Genomic DNA, 12,823 nt, shown 5'->3' with positions numbered 1-12,823 from the left:
TTCGGCGTGCCGGAAACAATTCATTCCGATAATGGCAAGCAGTTCACCTCAAAACAATTTGGCAAAATGGTGGAGACATATAGTATCAAGCACCTGAAAACCGCGTTTTATTCTCCACAGTCAAATGCTGCGGAACGAGTCAACCAATCGGTTTTGTCCGCAATCCGCTCATATTTGAAGACGGACCATCGAGATTGGGACTTGTATTTGCCAGAAATTGAGTTTGCGCTGCGCAGCGCGATACACTCCGCAACTGGTGTGTCACCCTACTTTGCCTTATTCGGAATGAATATGTTTACCAGTGGCGTCGACTATGCATTGGCTCGAAAACTGAGCGCCCTGGACGATAACGAAATTCTTCTGTTAAATAACGGCGAAAAGATGAAGATAATGCGGGAGAAAATCAAAGAAAATATGCACGAGGCATATAAAACAAACGCGACGCGTTACAACAAGAGGATTCGCGAAGTTAGATTTATACCCGGACAGGAGGTTTACAAGATGAACTTCGTGTTAAGCGACTTTAAAAACAATGTAAATGCAAAATTCTGCAGAAAATTCACGAAGTGTAGGATCACAAAAGCACTGGGGAAGAATATGTACCTTTTAGAAAACCAGTCTGGGCGTAGTTTGGGTGCTTGGCATGCAAAAGACCTCAAGCAATAATTTACCATATGCGTTGATGTGTCTCCGGCGATGAGGGTCAAGTCGTCCGGAGATGCACGTATGCCCCGTTGTCAGCGAACCTGAAAAACAAATAGAAAAAACCAAAAAGTAAAATTCCCACGCTAAATTTTAACCACAATACTTCCCGTAACTTCCACCGTTCGTTCATTTTTGCTGCATATGCCCGGCGTAGCTCTCGAAGCAGGATACTGTGTCAGGGGTGGGTGTTCCCCGCGTTGGGTTGGCATAATGTTTTTTTTGGGGATTCTAACCCGCTTAATAGGGACCGCTCGTCGTGAAACGCAACACAACTTCAGCATTCGCAGGTCAAACAGTGGTGGGCCTGGGCATAAAAATGCCACCATGGCGCTAGGTACGCGGTAATTTCACAATAATCTATTAATAATTATTATTAATTAACATGTTTTTTTTGCAATAAAACAGAGCAAACAATGACCACTTTTAAGGGTTGCTCCATAGTTTACGTGCACCTATTGTTGTGGAACGCACCCTAACACCAACAGCCTACCACTGTGCACAGAAGATTAATCCACACGCGTAAATAATACCCTTATGGGGATCGCAAGATAGTCACTTCTCACCTGCTCCTTCCTTGATATAAAAAAAAAAACACATTTCTTATTTGTGGTGGCCAAAAAAATACAAATTTGCATTTTTTTGTTTTTCCTGTTTTGTTTTGGTTTGTGTTATGCTCGTATTTATTTACTCGTTGCTAATGTCAAAACAATGTCCCACACTTAACAACTAGTAAACCCAACGAAGGTAGAGCTTTTGAAGTGTTGCCGGACGGATTTTTTTTTTATAAAATGTGTGGTATAAAGTGGAGTATAGCAACAAAGAGTTGCTCAGTAGTAATCCGCTAACGATTAGCGGATAATGGAGGATAGAGGATTAATGTTAAGAGGAAAAGGCATAAAAGGGCATACCAAAGGTGCTTACGGTATAGTACCAAAAGTTATCGTCACGGCATACGACTGCCCCGCGCTGTTTGTAATAAGAGTGGTGTGAAAAAAAAAAAAATATTTTTTTCAAGTTTTTTAAAAGTTTACATTTTTATTGTTTTTATGGGCAAAGTGCCCAAAGTGGAACTGCAGCAAAGGAGTTGAGCGTATTTTAGTGCAGAAGGCGGTAAAAAAAAAAGGTGAGAGTGATTTTTTTTATGTAGTGACTGGGGATGGATATGCACATATGTGCATGCGTACATACAGATCTCTGTATAGATATATATGTATGCATGTACGCCGATATATGTGGATATCTATCTATGCGAGGTTTTATAAATTTAATTAAAGTCCTGTGCGTTGCAGGAAGTGACGGTACATGGTGCCCCGGGATATCTAGAGCCGTGCGAGCCAGAAACCAGAATTTGTGTTCTTTGTGCAACACATCCAAATGGCGAGATGTAAGTTTATAGGAAAAGAGGGTTTCAAGCAGTTTTTTTTTTATAATTTTCTTTTTAGTGTGACTAGAAAATTCAGCGCGGGAGGCTTAAAGGCACAACTCGCCGTAAGTGATAATTTCTAAGCTTTTCTGATTCATACATATATATATATGTATATATATACACGTATTCATTTACCTATATGTAATTTTTTGGAAACGGCAATCCAAAGACAAATTTTCACACTTCAACTTTTCGTATACATACCTATACATACAATTAGTTTTTTCTACCTACAATCTAAGGATAGATTGAGGATTTTTTGTAATACCTAGTCGGCCGGTGGCCCGAACCCCGCTTTTTTTTTTTTGATGCCGTAATCGTGGACATACGCTGTTGTACCCAGGAACCTCTAATGAAGTTTTTCAATTCCCCAACAATACATTGTCTATGAAGACCAAGTGGCGCGAAACAATTAAATTCAAAATTATATGTATATATATAGTGAATGTGTTGCTTGAGCATTTTCTTTGTTGTAAACCTTTTAATATTTGTTTATATGTAAGCACATGCGCACACGCAAATATCCTTTTGTGGAACGTAAATTTTGAATTGTCAGTAATTGTTATTTTTTTTGGGTTAATCCAGTTTTTTTTTGGCATACCCTATTGTGTCCTATAAAGGACAAGCAAAAGTCTGTTGACGAAACTTTATAGAATAACACTGGGTTGCGGAACATGCTAAGCACATAAAAGTTTGTCTGTGTGGGTATTGTTGCCATTAAATCCCTCAATAGGGTAGTTCAATCTTAATTTATTTTATTTGCGAGGTCAAAAATGATAAAAATTAGTCATTAAGAAAGATATGAATAGTTAGTTTTATATGTATGTTGGTGTTAGTATTACCATTTTTTGTATATGCAAAGCGATTCTGCCGATATATTAATCTTTTTTTCAACCCAAACGTATATTTTTTTTTGCCATAGATGCTTATACATATATATATATATACATAGCCATCATTCAGAGCTCTTATAGGTAGGTAGGTTTTTTTTTTGATTTTTTTATGTTTTGTGAGAACTATTTCTAGCTTTGTTGTCTGCTTATAGGCAGGGCGCTTTGAAGAGTATAAACATACGAAAAGCAATAATTTTGGTATGTTTTCTTGCAAGATTTTTATTTGTAATATATTTTGATGTCATGTATACTAATATAATGATGAGTTAGTTTATTTTTTGGCGGGTAGTGAAGATGGTATGACGAAGAGGTAAGTGGAGGGGATGGAGCATGGCAAGAGGGCGACCGCTAGAGTAGGATTGGATGAAGCGAGCGGTCCAAGGTAGGGCGGGCTTCCTGTGGTTGAGGAGTGTGTGGGGTAAGAAGGTGAATGAAGAATAAATATGTGTCCGTCCAGCTCCTGGTTGGAGGGTTGAGAACCACTTCCCGTTGTATACTGAGCTAGCCAGGGTTCAACCAGGGGCCAAAAATGTTCGTGTACGTGACAACCTTTTTCCAATCGCTTATTGTTTTCATTGGTGGACCTGCGGCATTCAATTCAATTTCTGCCTGTTTCCAGAAGCGAGCTACTTCTTCCTTGCCGCCTTTGTTGCAATTTCGGGCTATGTCCGGCCTACTCTCCATTAAAGTAACGAGTACTTTTAGTTGTTGTTTATTTGTGGATTTCTTCGACCTTGAACACACAAAAAGGCTTTTTATTTAAGTAAATTGAAAAATTAAACGACATCGTTTTACAAGACGGTGCACCAACTGATTTTTATGAAAAATTGTCAAAGGTGGTATCACAATAAGCGTATCGACCTCTGTTTTAAGAATCCGAAAGCGGAAATCAAAAATTTTATTTCTGTCGAAAGTTATTTACAAAAAACCGTAAAATGACCTCGAGAGGGTCCAAAATATGGGGCCCGATCCATAGTTTGTTTTGCACAGAACACCTTTCTGGATTGGCGGCCTTTGGCCGCGATTTAAAAAACCCAGGCAAAAAACAACAACCACATGAAAATTCGAACCGATTTTTTGCTTATATCTTTTGACAGAAAGAAAAATTTATATTTTCGCATTCGGATTCTACAAACGGAGATCGAGACGCGTCCATTGATACCACCTTTGATAATTTTTGATAAAAATTAGGTGGTGCACCGTCTTGAAAAACGTTACCCATTAAACAAAAAACTTACATTTTTTTATTTTCGTTAATTTGATGCTTATTCGATGCTCTTTCGAGTGATGTTTCAAATTCTCTTATTTAAAATTACTACTAGAAAAGTAAATGATTAATTTGTTAATAAAATAATGTTCTTCTCCCTTCAAAATCTTTAGGGAATTAACTCCCAAAACAAATAAATCAATTCAAGTTTTTTATTGCGTTCGTGATGCCTACTTTTTTCCCAAAACACTTTTCCCCTTTTTGTGATTTTCCGGTCAATTTATTTATAACATTTACTAATGCTTACTTTAGGCTCTTTTGACCATTAGCGTTTGGTGCAAATAAAAACAAACTTATTTTACCATTCCAACCCGACGTTTCGCTAGTCTCTCTAGCTTTTTCAAGGGCGATCTGTGTATTTTAATAACAAAAAGCAATACATTAATATAAAAAACAGAAAAGGCATAAGTGCGTAACATTTCAATATTAGTTTAACGATGACGTTGCTGCTGCCTACACCCTCTGTCTCTAACATTAATTCGTTTTAGTATGACAATGATACTACTATGGAATGGTACCGAAAATAATTTTAGTTCTAACAAATTTGTTTAAATAGTTCAATTATGTGAGTTTTCTATATAAATCGTGTTATATTATTCAAAGTGTTTTTTGCCTCTTGTTTTTGTGATATTTGCTTGTATGTAATACTGTGATTACTAATATTGAAATGTTACGCACTTATGCCTTTTCTGTTTTTTATATTAATGTATTGCTTTTTGTTATTAAAATACACAGATCGCCCTTGTTACGGTCTACGGTTACGGTCCACTTGGGAGCGTTTTCGTGCGAGCACACCTAGTGACTGGTGATGGGGCGAAAGTTGCGATACAAAAGTATCGAAACAAAGAGATACAAATTCGGCGATCACTAGCGAAAATTGCCATGAGTTTCCGGCCGCAAGTAAAACGAAGAAGACGTGGGAAAATTTAGAAAAAGAAAAGCAAAAAGATAGCACGTTTTTCCGGCCGGGAAAAAGCAAGAGTTGGCTTTTCTTTTGCGCAGTTAATCGGAAAATTTTATAAACCAAAGAGGCGAAGGCGTCAAGCACAGCTCCTGCTTCATTAACACTATTGCTTACATCAACTGCATATCCCCGACTATATTCAACTCATCGCAAAACACCTTCGCCGTGCTGTGCACATATTCAAAGAGTATTGTGAAGAACCACAAGACCGCAACGAGGAATTGCAGGCCGATTCCTTCACCCAACTACCAAAATAACAAACGGGACCAGTTCATTCCGACAAACTTCGTTTTTACTCGTCTATTTTGGGTGGTAATAAACCTTACAATGGTTGTGTTGTGTGAACACAAGCTCAACGTAAAGAATATCCAGTTGAAGTAGTAGGTCGGCGTTTCACAGTCACACCTAGTAAGGAAAGTTCTAGTGATTCCGATTCGGATTCGGACGGCACTAAACAAATTGTTGATGAGAAACCCTTGGTATCCGAAGATAAATTCCTGTCTCTACGTTTACGACGTACATCACCACCTTTGGATAAGCGTCCAACACCACATCCGCCTCCAGGGCCAGCAGTACACTGCAGCGTAATACAACGAACGCCAAAGATAGCACCAAGTCATCCAGATCGTAAAGGTCAACACGAAGTTTTATTGCCACCAGGTTCACTTGATCACCTCGGACCAGAGCGCAACAACCACCAACAGTACCAACACAGCGCGCCCAAGACCGCGCGCCATAACCAACAACGGCGACAACTTCACCAGCAACAACAACATCACCAGTAACCATGCCGGCAGAGGCCCACGGTACGTACTCTGGCGGCCATGTAAGTACCAGCCATGTATGAACTTCAAAATAATTACCCTACAAAAAAATTTGGTCATAAAACCTACCCACGCCCATGCAAATGTGACTAGGAATATAACCTATGACTGTATAATAGCTAGTCAAATGACGTGGAATGACGAGAGTGTTTTTGCAGTGTAGTTAAAGAAACTTCTAAGCAGTACCTAGAGTGTTTTATACAGCCCGGTTAAACCATTTAACAAGGGTCGATTTTTTTTTGTCAAATTGTATTATTGAATACTCGAATTGTTAGCTTTACAACAAAGGGCATACATTTTTATATCATTTTCATAATATATTTTGTTGCTTTAAAATGATTGAAGTTAGCTCTATAAATTTTATTCATAATAAGCCGTCTTCATCACGGGAACGTTTTAGCGATCCATTTTTGGAGCTCAACCATAAATTGTTAAAAAAAAAAAAATTTGCGACCGCAGCCGTTGGTCGATTATGCACGAATTGGCAAAAAGATTTAAACTTTTTTTCTTATGTCATACATATATATATATCATATATGCACATATATATATATATATATATATATATATATACATGTATACATATGAATCAATATTGCTAGCAATATCGTTCGAACAACCAGAAGAAAATAATATACGTGCATATAATACGTAGTACTATCACAATTTGATCTTTATTGCTTTTATAACACATTTTCTTAGCACATATTACATATTATTCTCATCGTACTATGCCATTATACCAAATCGATATTTTGTGACACTCAAAAATAAGTTCTACTATAACAACATAATAATTTTGTAAGAGAGCCCCAATTATCAGAATTTGTATCCAAACTTTATAGTCTTAAAATATGTTTTGTGAATGTGAATGAAAAAGCAAAAAATTCAACCAAATTCTTACTTTGTAGGTAGTATATTTACTATACATAAGTACATTTGATTACATATTTTTTTCCACATAAAGCGTTTATAACGATTATAAAAAAAAGGGGAGACATAAATAATTGTATAATTTAAAATATTACGAGCAAAAGTAAGAGAAAAGAAAAGAACCCCCAACAGAACAAGCTTATTCAGACTAAGTATTCATATTAGATTTCGTTTCGATTTCGGCCCAATAAAGTGTGATCTGTTGGATCATTTTTTTTTCTCTCACTTATGCACTACACACACTTACCTACATTTTCATAGCGTAATTAGCTATTCGTAGTTCAACAATGCTGTAGCCCTGGTTAAGAAACCTGCACTATCGCATTTTTTTTTTGTTGCATACATACGTTAATATGAATTGTGAATAAATTGTGTAATTTATAATGGGAATGCTGACGTCGCCATTTATTTAGAAGGCATAGGGTAAAGCAGGTAAGGGGCCACCGAAATTTTAGGTGCGTCGGTGGCCATGGTTTTGAGGGTGAGAAAAGCACCAGGCGTCGCAACACCACCCGCGGTGCCCCTATATATATTCGGCCCTTTTTGTTTATGCCCTTTTCCCTTTCTTTTACTTTTCAGCTTTTTTTGTTCTTTTGAATTTCAGCTTTAGTAACCGGCCGTTTCCGGTTCGGTAATTTTTTTTGCGTTTGATTTTTTTTGAAGTTTAAATTTTTTGAATGTTAACGGTCTGTCCGTGACATCCGGTTCGGCCGGATGTTGTTTTATTTTGAATTATAAGCGTTTTGAGTCGTATCTGCGCTTCTGTCAGTTTATTTTAAATTTGACAGCTGCTAGTTTGATAGGCATGATAGGAACTTTTTTCTGTTTATGGCGCAGGAACAGTAAGGTTGGCAAGGGCCCGCCCCAGCCGACAATGACTAGCCACTGTGCACCACCACATCATGCCGACCGCCTTCTTTACTGCTTCCACCGAAGATGCGAATCCATAACACCCTTGAAAAAGCTAGAGAGACTAGCGAAACGTCGGGTTGGAATGGTGAAATAAGTTTGTTTTTATTTGCACTTTTCCCCTTTTTCGAAGTTCGTTTATTATATCGGGAATGGGAAATGGGAAAAAACTCCCAAGAAATTTGTGTTCGTGATTGCAGGAATGGGAAAAGGGAAAAATCTCCCAAAAAATAAATGTTCAGAATTGGGCTGCTATTTTGTAAAATGGATGCTGAAAATAATGTGGATTTCCCTCCTACTGCCAACATTATACAATTACGCAGATTACTGCAAAATATAGTTGGCGTGGGAGAAAATAGCTCCGCAAATACGATGAATACCACTCCAAACACAAATATATTAGAGAACATTCTGCTGGCGCTACCGTCTGCTCTGCCGCCAATGCCGTCACCGCCGTTCATACTGCCGTTCCAACTGCGTCTACTACTGATATTTTGGTTGAATTCAATTCAACACCTGCCGTTCACGATGTTTTTGCTGCCGTATATTCTGCTGCCGCTACCGTCTGCTCTGCCGCCACTACCGTCATCGCCGTTCATACTGCCGCCACTGCCGTTCCAACTGTCTTTACTACCGAAGTTTTGGTTGAATTCAATTCAACACCTGCCGTTCACGATGTTTTTGCTGCCGCCACTGCCGTCACCGCCGTTCATACTGCCGCCACTGCCGTTCCAACTGCGTATACTACTGATATTTTGGTTGAATTCAATTCAACACCTGCCGTTCACGACGTTTTTGCTGCCGCCACTGCCGTCTATTCTGCTGCCGCTACCATCTGCTCTGCCGTCACCGCCGTTCATACTGCCGCCCCTGCCGTTCCAACTGTCTTTATTGCCGATGTTTTGGTTGAATTCAATTCAACACCTGCTGTTCACGATGTTTTTGCTGCCACCCCATCAAACTCTGCCCCAATTGACGCAAGAGCCACGACCATAAGTGTGGATGATGAACTGGTGGCGCTACGAAAACGTATGGAAATGTTAAAATTAATGAAAGGAATCGACGAGCTAAGAGCTATTACTGGGGTACAACAGCAACGTAGACTGGATTTTGCAGATATTGAGCATGCTATGCCCAATTTCAGTGGTGATGATATATCAGTGACGGTGGGACATTTTCTTCAAGATTTCGAAGAATTAATGGAGTCGTCAAGAGTAGACGAACGATTTAAATTGCTGGCTTTTCGTCGCTGTCTGGTGGGAACAGCCAAAGTTTTCCTTACCGCCACCAAAGCGTTAAGCTATGTCGAGTTAAAAAAGGCCCTTACGACGGAATTTTACGTGCCGATAAAGAGGAACGAAGTTTATAAGATGTTGGCAAGACGAAAGTGGGACAAAAAGAGCGAGTCATTGCTACGTTCTATTGATGCAGGCAATAGGAAAACGGGCAAACATATGCGAAACAGAAATCATCGATTTCATAATAGACGGCAAAGGGAATGTAGTGCCAAATGCACATCTACTGTTACCGGCCAAAACACTTGATGAATTGAAGGTATTAGTGAGCCGTTTTCAAAGAAAATATTTCACAGTAGAACCAAACTAATATTTGTTAGAAATTAAGTTATACTGTATCGAGGTCGATTACAGTGTCAGATTGGCCGAGCGGTAACTCTGAACACAAGTAGCTAATTGTATTAGATTTAGATTATGTATTTGATTTAGATTAGGTATTGGATTAAGAAATGTACGATAGTGAAGATAGAAATTAAGTTATAATGTATCAAGGTAAATACAGTGCGAGCTGTAACTCTGAACACAAATAGCGAATTGTATCAGACTAAGAAATGTATGACAGTAAAACTAGAAATTAAGATAATGTATCGAGTTGTAAGATCATAAATGCAACCATGTCAACTAATTAATGGAATAAGCAAAAATACATCACTGTAAAGTAAGAAAAGGGAAGATGGTGGACTTCCGGTTCATTATTGGATTGACGACTGAAGAATAAAGTATTAAGATAGTTAATCCGAACGTTTCTGCTGTTTTATTAACCATCGAAGGTAGAAGTTACACATCCTCAGGTTATTCTGATCCACGTTTTGGGCAATTTCTCGAGACCCTAGTCACCCAGATGTATGAATTTTACCCTCTGCTAAAGAACACATTAACAGCTTCCATTTGATACCCATAATGTAAAAACACATCCTAAGGTTATTCTGATTCAGGTTTGGGAAATATCTCGAGACCCTAGTCACCCAGATGTATGAAAATTACCCTCTGCTAAAGAACTGGCGGCCACCGTGGTGTGATGGTAGCGTGCTCCGCCTATCACACCGTATGCCCTGGGTTCAACTCCCGGGCAAAGCAACATCAAAATTTTAGAAATAAGATTTTTCAATTAGAAGAAAATTTTTCTAAGCGGGGTCGCCCCTCGGCAGTGTCTGGCAAACGCTCCGATTGTATTTCTGCGATGAAAAGCTCTCAGTGAAAACTCATCTGCCTTGCAGATGCCGTTCGGAGTCGGCATAAAACATGTAGGTCCCGTCCGGCCAATTTGTAGGGAAAAATCAAGAGGAGCACGACGCAAATTGGAAGAGAAGCTCGGCCTTAGATCTCTTCGGAGGTTATCGCGCCTTACATTTATTTTTTTTTATAAAGAACTCAACAACAGCTTTCATTTGATATCCATATTGTATAAACATATTCTAGGGGTATCTTGGTCCACGTTTTGGCCTATATCTCGAGACCCTAGTTACCCAGAGGTACGAAAAATTATCATGTACTAAAGCACTCATCAACAGCTTTCACTTGATATCCATATTGTATAAACACATTCTTGGGGTACCCGGGTCCACACTTTGGCCTATATCTCGAGACCCTAGTCACCTAGGGGTACGAAAAGTACCCCATATTAAAGTACTCATCAGAAGTTTCCATTTGGTTCTCATATTATACAAACACATCGTAGGGTTATCCGGGTCCACGTATTGTCCTATATCTCAAGACCCTAGGAATTTTTTATAATTTTTTTTTTGCTAAAAACCTTCCCCTATTTGATCCCTATAATATGAAAAAAGAATGAATAAAATTGGCCTCGTATCGGCCCCGAAATATGGACAGGAACGAACATCATTTCATTTTTATATATATAGATATTTATCGAAAATAAATAACGGTATTTTTTATTTTAAATGAACTATAAAATTACAAATCGGTGTATCAATTTTAAGTGATTGTAAACCCACACTCAGCATTAGCTCCCTTTAGTACCATCGAGTAAGCTGGAGTCTGATTGTTATCTCCCTTCAGCTTATTAATACTTGTGTCTTTGCTTCTCAAGACATTATTGTCTTCCTCTTCCGCTTCGCTAGGCGATAAATTCAATGATTTGCTGAAAGAGAATAAAATTAATACGAAACAAAACAAATTCTTTGATACAAAATCATTAGAACTTTATTGTAACACTTTTTGGTAGACAACGTTTTTGGTTTTTCCATCTTTCGCGTAAATGAATAATGACGATGGTTTGCCTACTCGTGAGTAAGCTACATACAATTGTCCATGAGAAAAAATTGGGTATTCTGAATTAATACCTTGCGCCTTATTAATTGTCATAGCGAAGGCAAGGCGAATAGGGAACTACAAACGATTGAAATCAAGTGGTAAATCCGTCGGGATCAGTGGAATTCTGGATATCAAAACGTCTTCTCCTTTGTACTTCCCTATCAAAATTGTTGCTTCGATAACGTTACCCATTAGTTTCTTCACAGCGAGTCTGGTATCGGTGCAAAGTCGTGGCACATTAATGTTGCGCAGCATAATAATCGGTGCTCCAATTTTTAATCGTAAATTATGAGGTGGTAGGCCTTTAACGGAATTACAGTATTCCACGTTAATAGGCGATTTGAATGTTTTGGACAACAATGGACAATATGGAACAATCCAACGATTGTCAACTTCAACATTTTGATTTCCCATCTTAATTATCGTTGATTTACCATTGCCATCAGTGGATCGACGACGATATGCCGGATATCCATCGTCACCTGTGACCATATTCGAAATTAATGCTCGTGGGTATCGCTTCGAATATTTTCCATCAATCATGCACGGAGAGTTCACATTCAATGCACCGCAAGGTCCATGTATCATATTTTTTGTGACGACTTCGAACAAATCTGGATCAATCGTTTGATCCAGTATTTCAGCTGATATCACACTATCAATTTGATCCGGTGTAATTTTGTCAACCAACCAAATGAAAATGTGTGCGTGCGGTAATCCCCGCTTTTGCCATTCAACGGAATACATATAACAACGCACCTCTCCAAACACCCTATGTTTGACAATAAAGTCCATAAGTGATTTTTGTTTTAGTTTGAAAATACGTGCAGTTTTATCGTGGCGATCAATTGGGGATTGGCCAAGAAACAAATGGTCTTTCATTTCACTCCATTGCCGATTGCATGTAAAAGTAATAAACAGATCCGGCCGTCCATAAGCGCGAACATACGCCATGGCATCCTGTGCATCTTCATACATGTGTCGCGGGCTACCAGTATATGTTGCTGGTAATATGATCAATCTACCGATGTCATTAACATTTCCATCATTGTTCACTGCATCCCGTAAGTGAACGTATTCCTCGGACCGTAACTTAGTCTGGTTGAATTTGATATAGTTTAAGCGCTCGGTCTCAATTTTTGCATACATATCCACGACAAATTGGTGGAACAATCTTCTGCATTTCAGAATGTGAGATTCCTCATTTTCACGAATCATTAATCGATATGAATAATAATTAATAGCGCTAACTTTTTTATTCGTTTCTGTGCCTGAATTAAAAAAAATCACATTTGTGAGATTATTATTATCATATGTGAATATTTTTGATGTG

The 12,823-nt window shown here is 38.4% G+C and overlaps 1 long non-coding RNA gene across 1 annotated transcript; it reads left to right on the top strand.

Moving 5' to 3' along the window:
- Positions 1-1,626: 1,626 nt before the first annotated feature.
- LOC137237092 (uncharacterized) lies at positions 1,627-2,210 on the top strand. The gene is made up of 3 exons (XR_010948815.1): positions 1,627-1,828; positions 1,995-2,089; positions 2,148-2,210. It is a non-coding gene; the product is annotated as an uncharacterized lncRNA (long non-coding RNA).
- Positions 2,211-12,823: the final 10,613 nt, after the last annotated feature.

Source organism: Eurosta solidaginis, chromosome 1, assembly GCF_040869045.1.
Source record: "Eurosta solidaginis isolate ZX-2024a chromosome 1, ASM4086904v1, whole genome shotgun sequence".
Classification (NCBI taxonomy): domain Eukaryota; kingdom Metazoa; phylum Arthropoda; class Insecta; order Diptera; family Tephritidae; genus Eurosta; species Eurosta solidaginis.
Note: the sequence above shows the minus strand (reverse complement) of the source record. Positions and strands in the feature narration are given on the sequence as shown.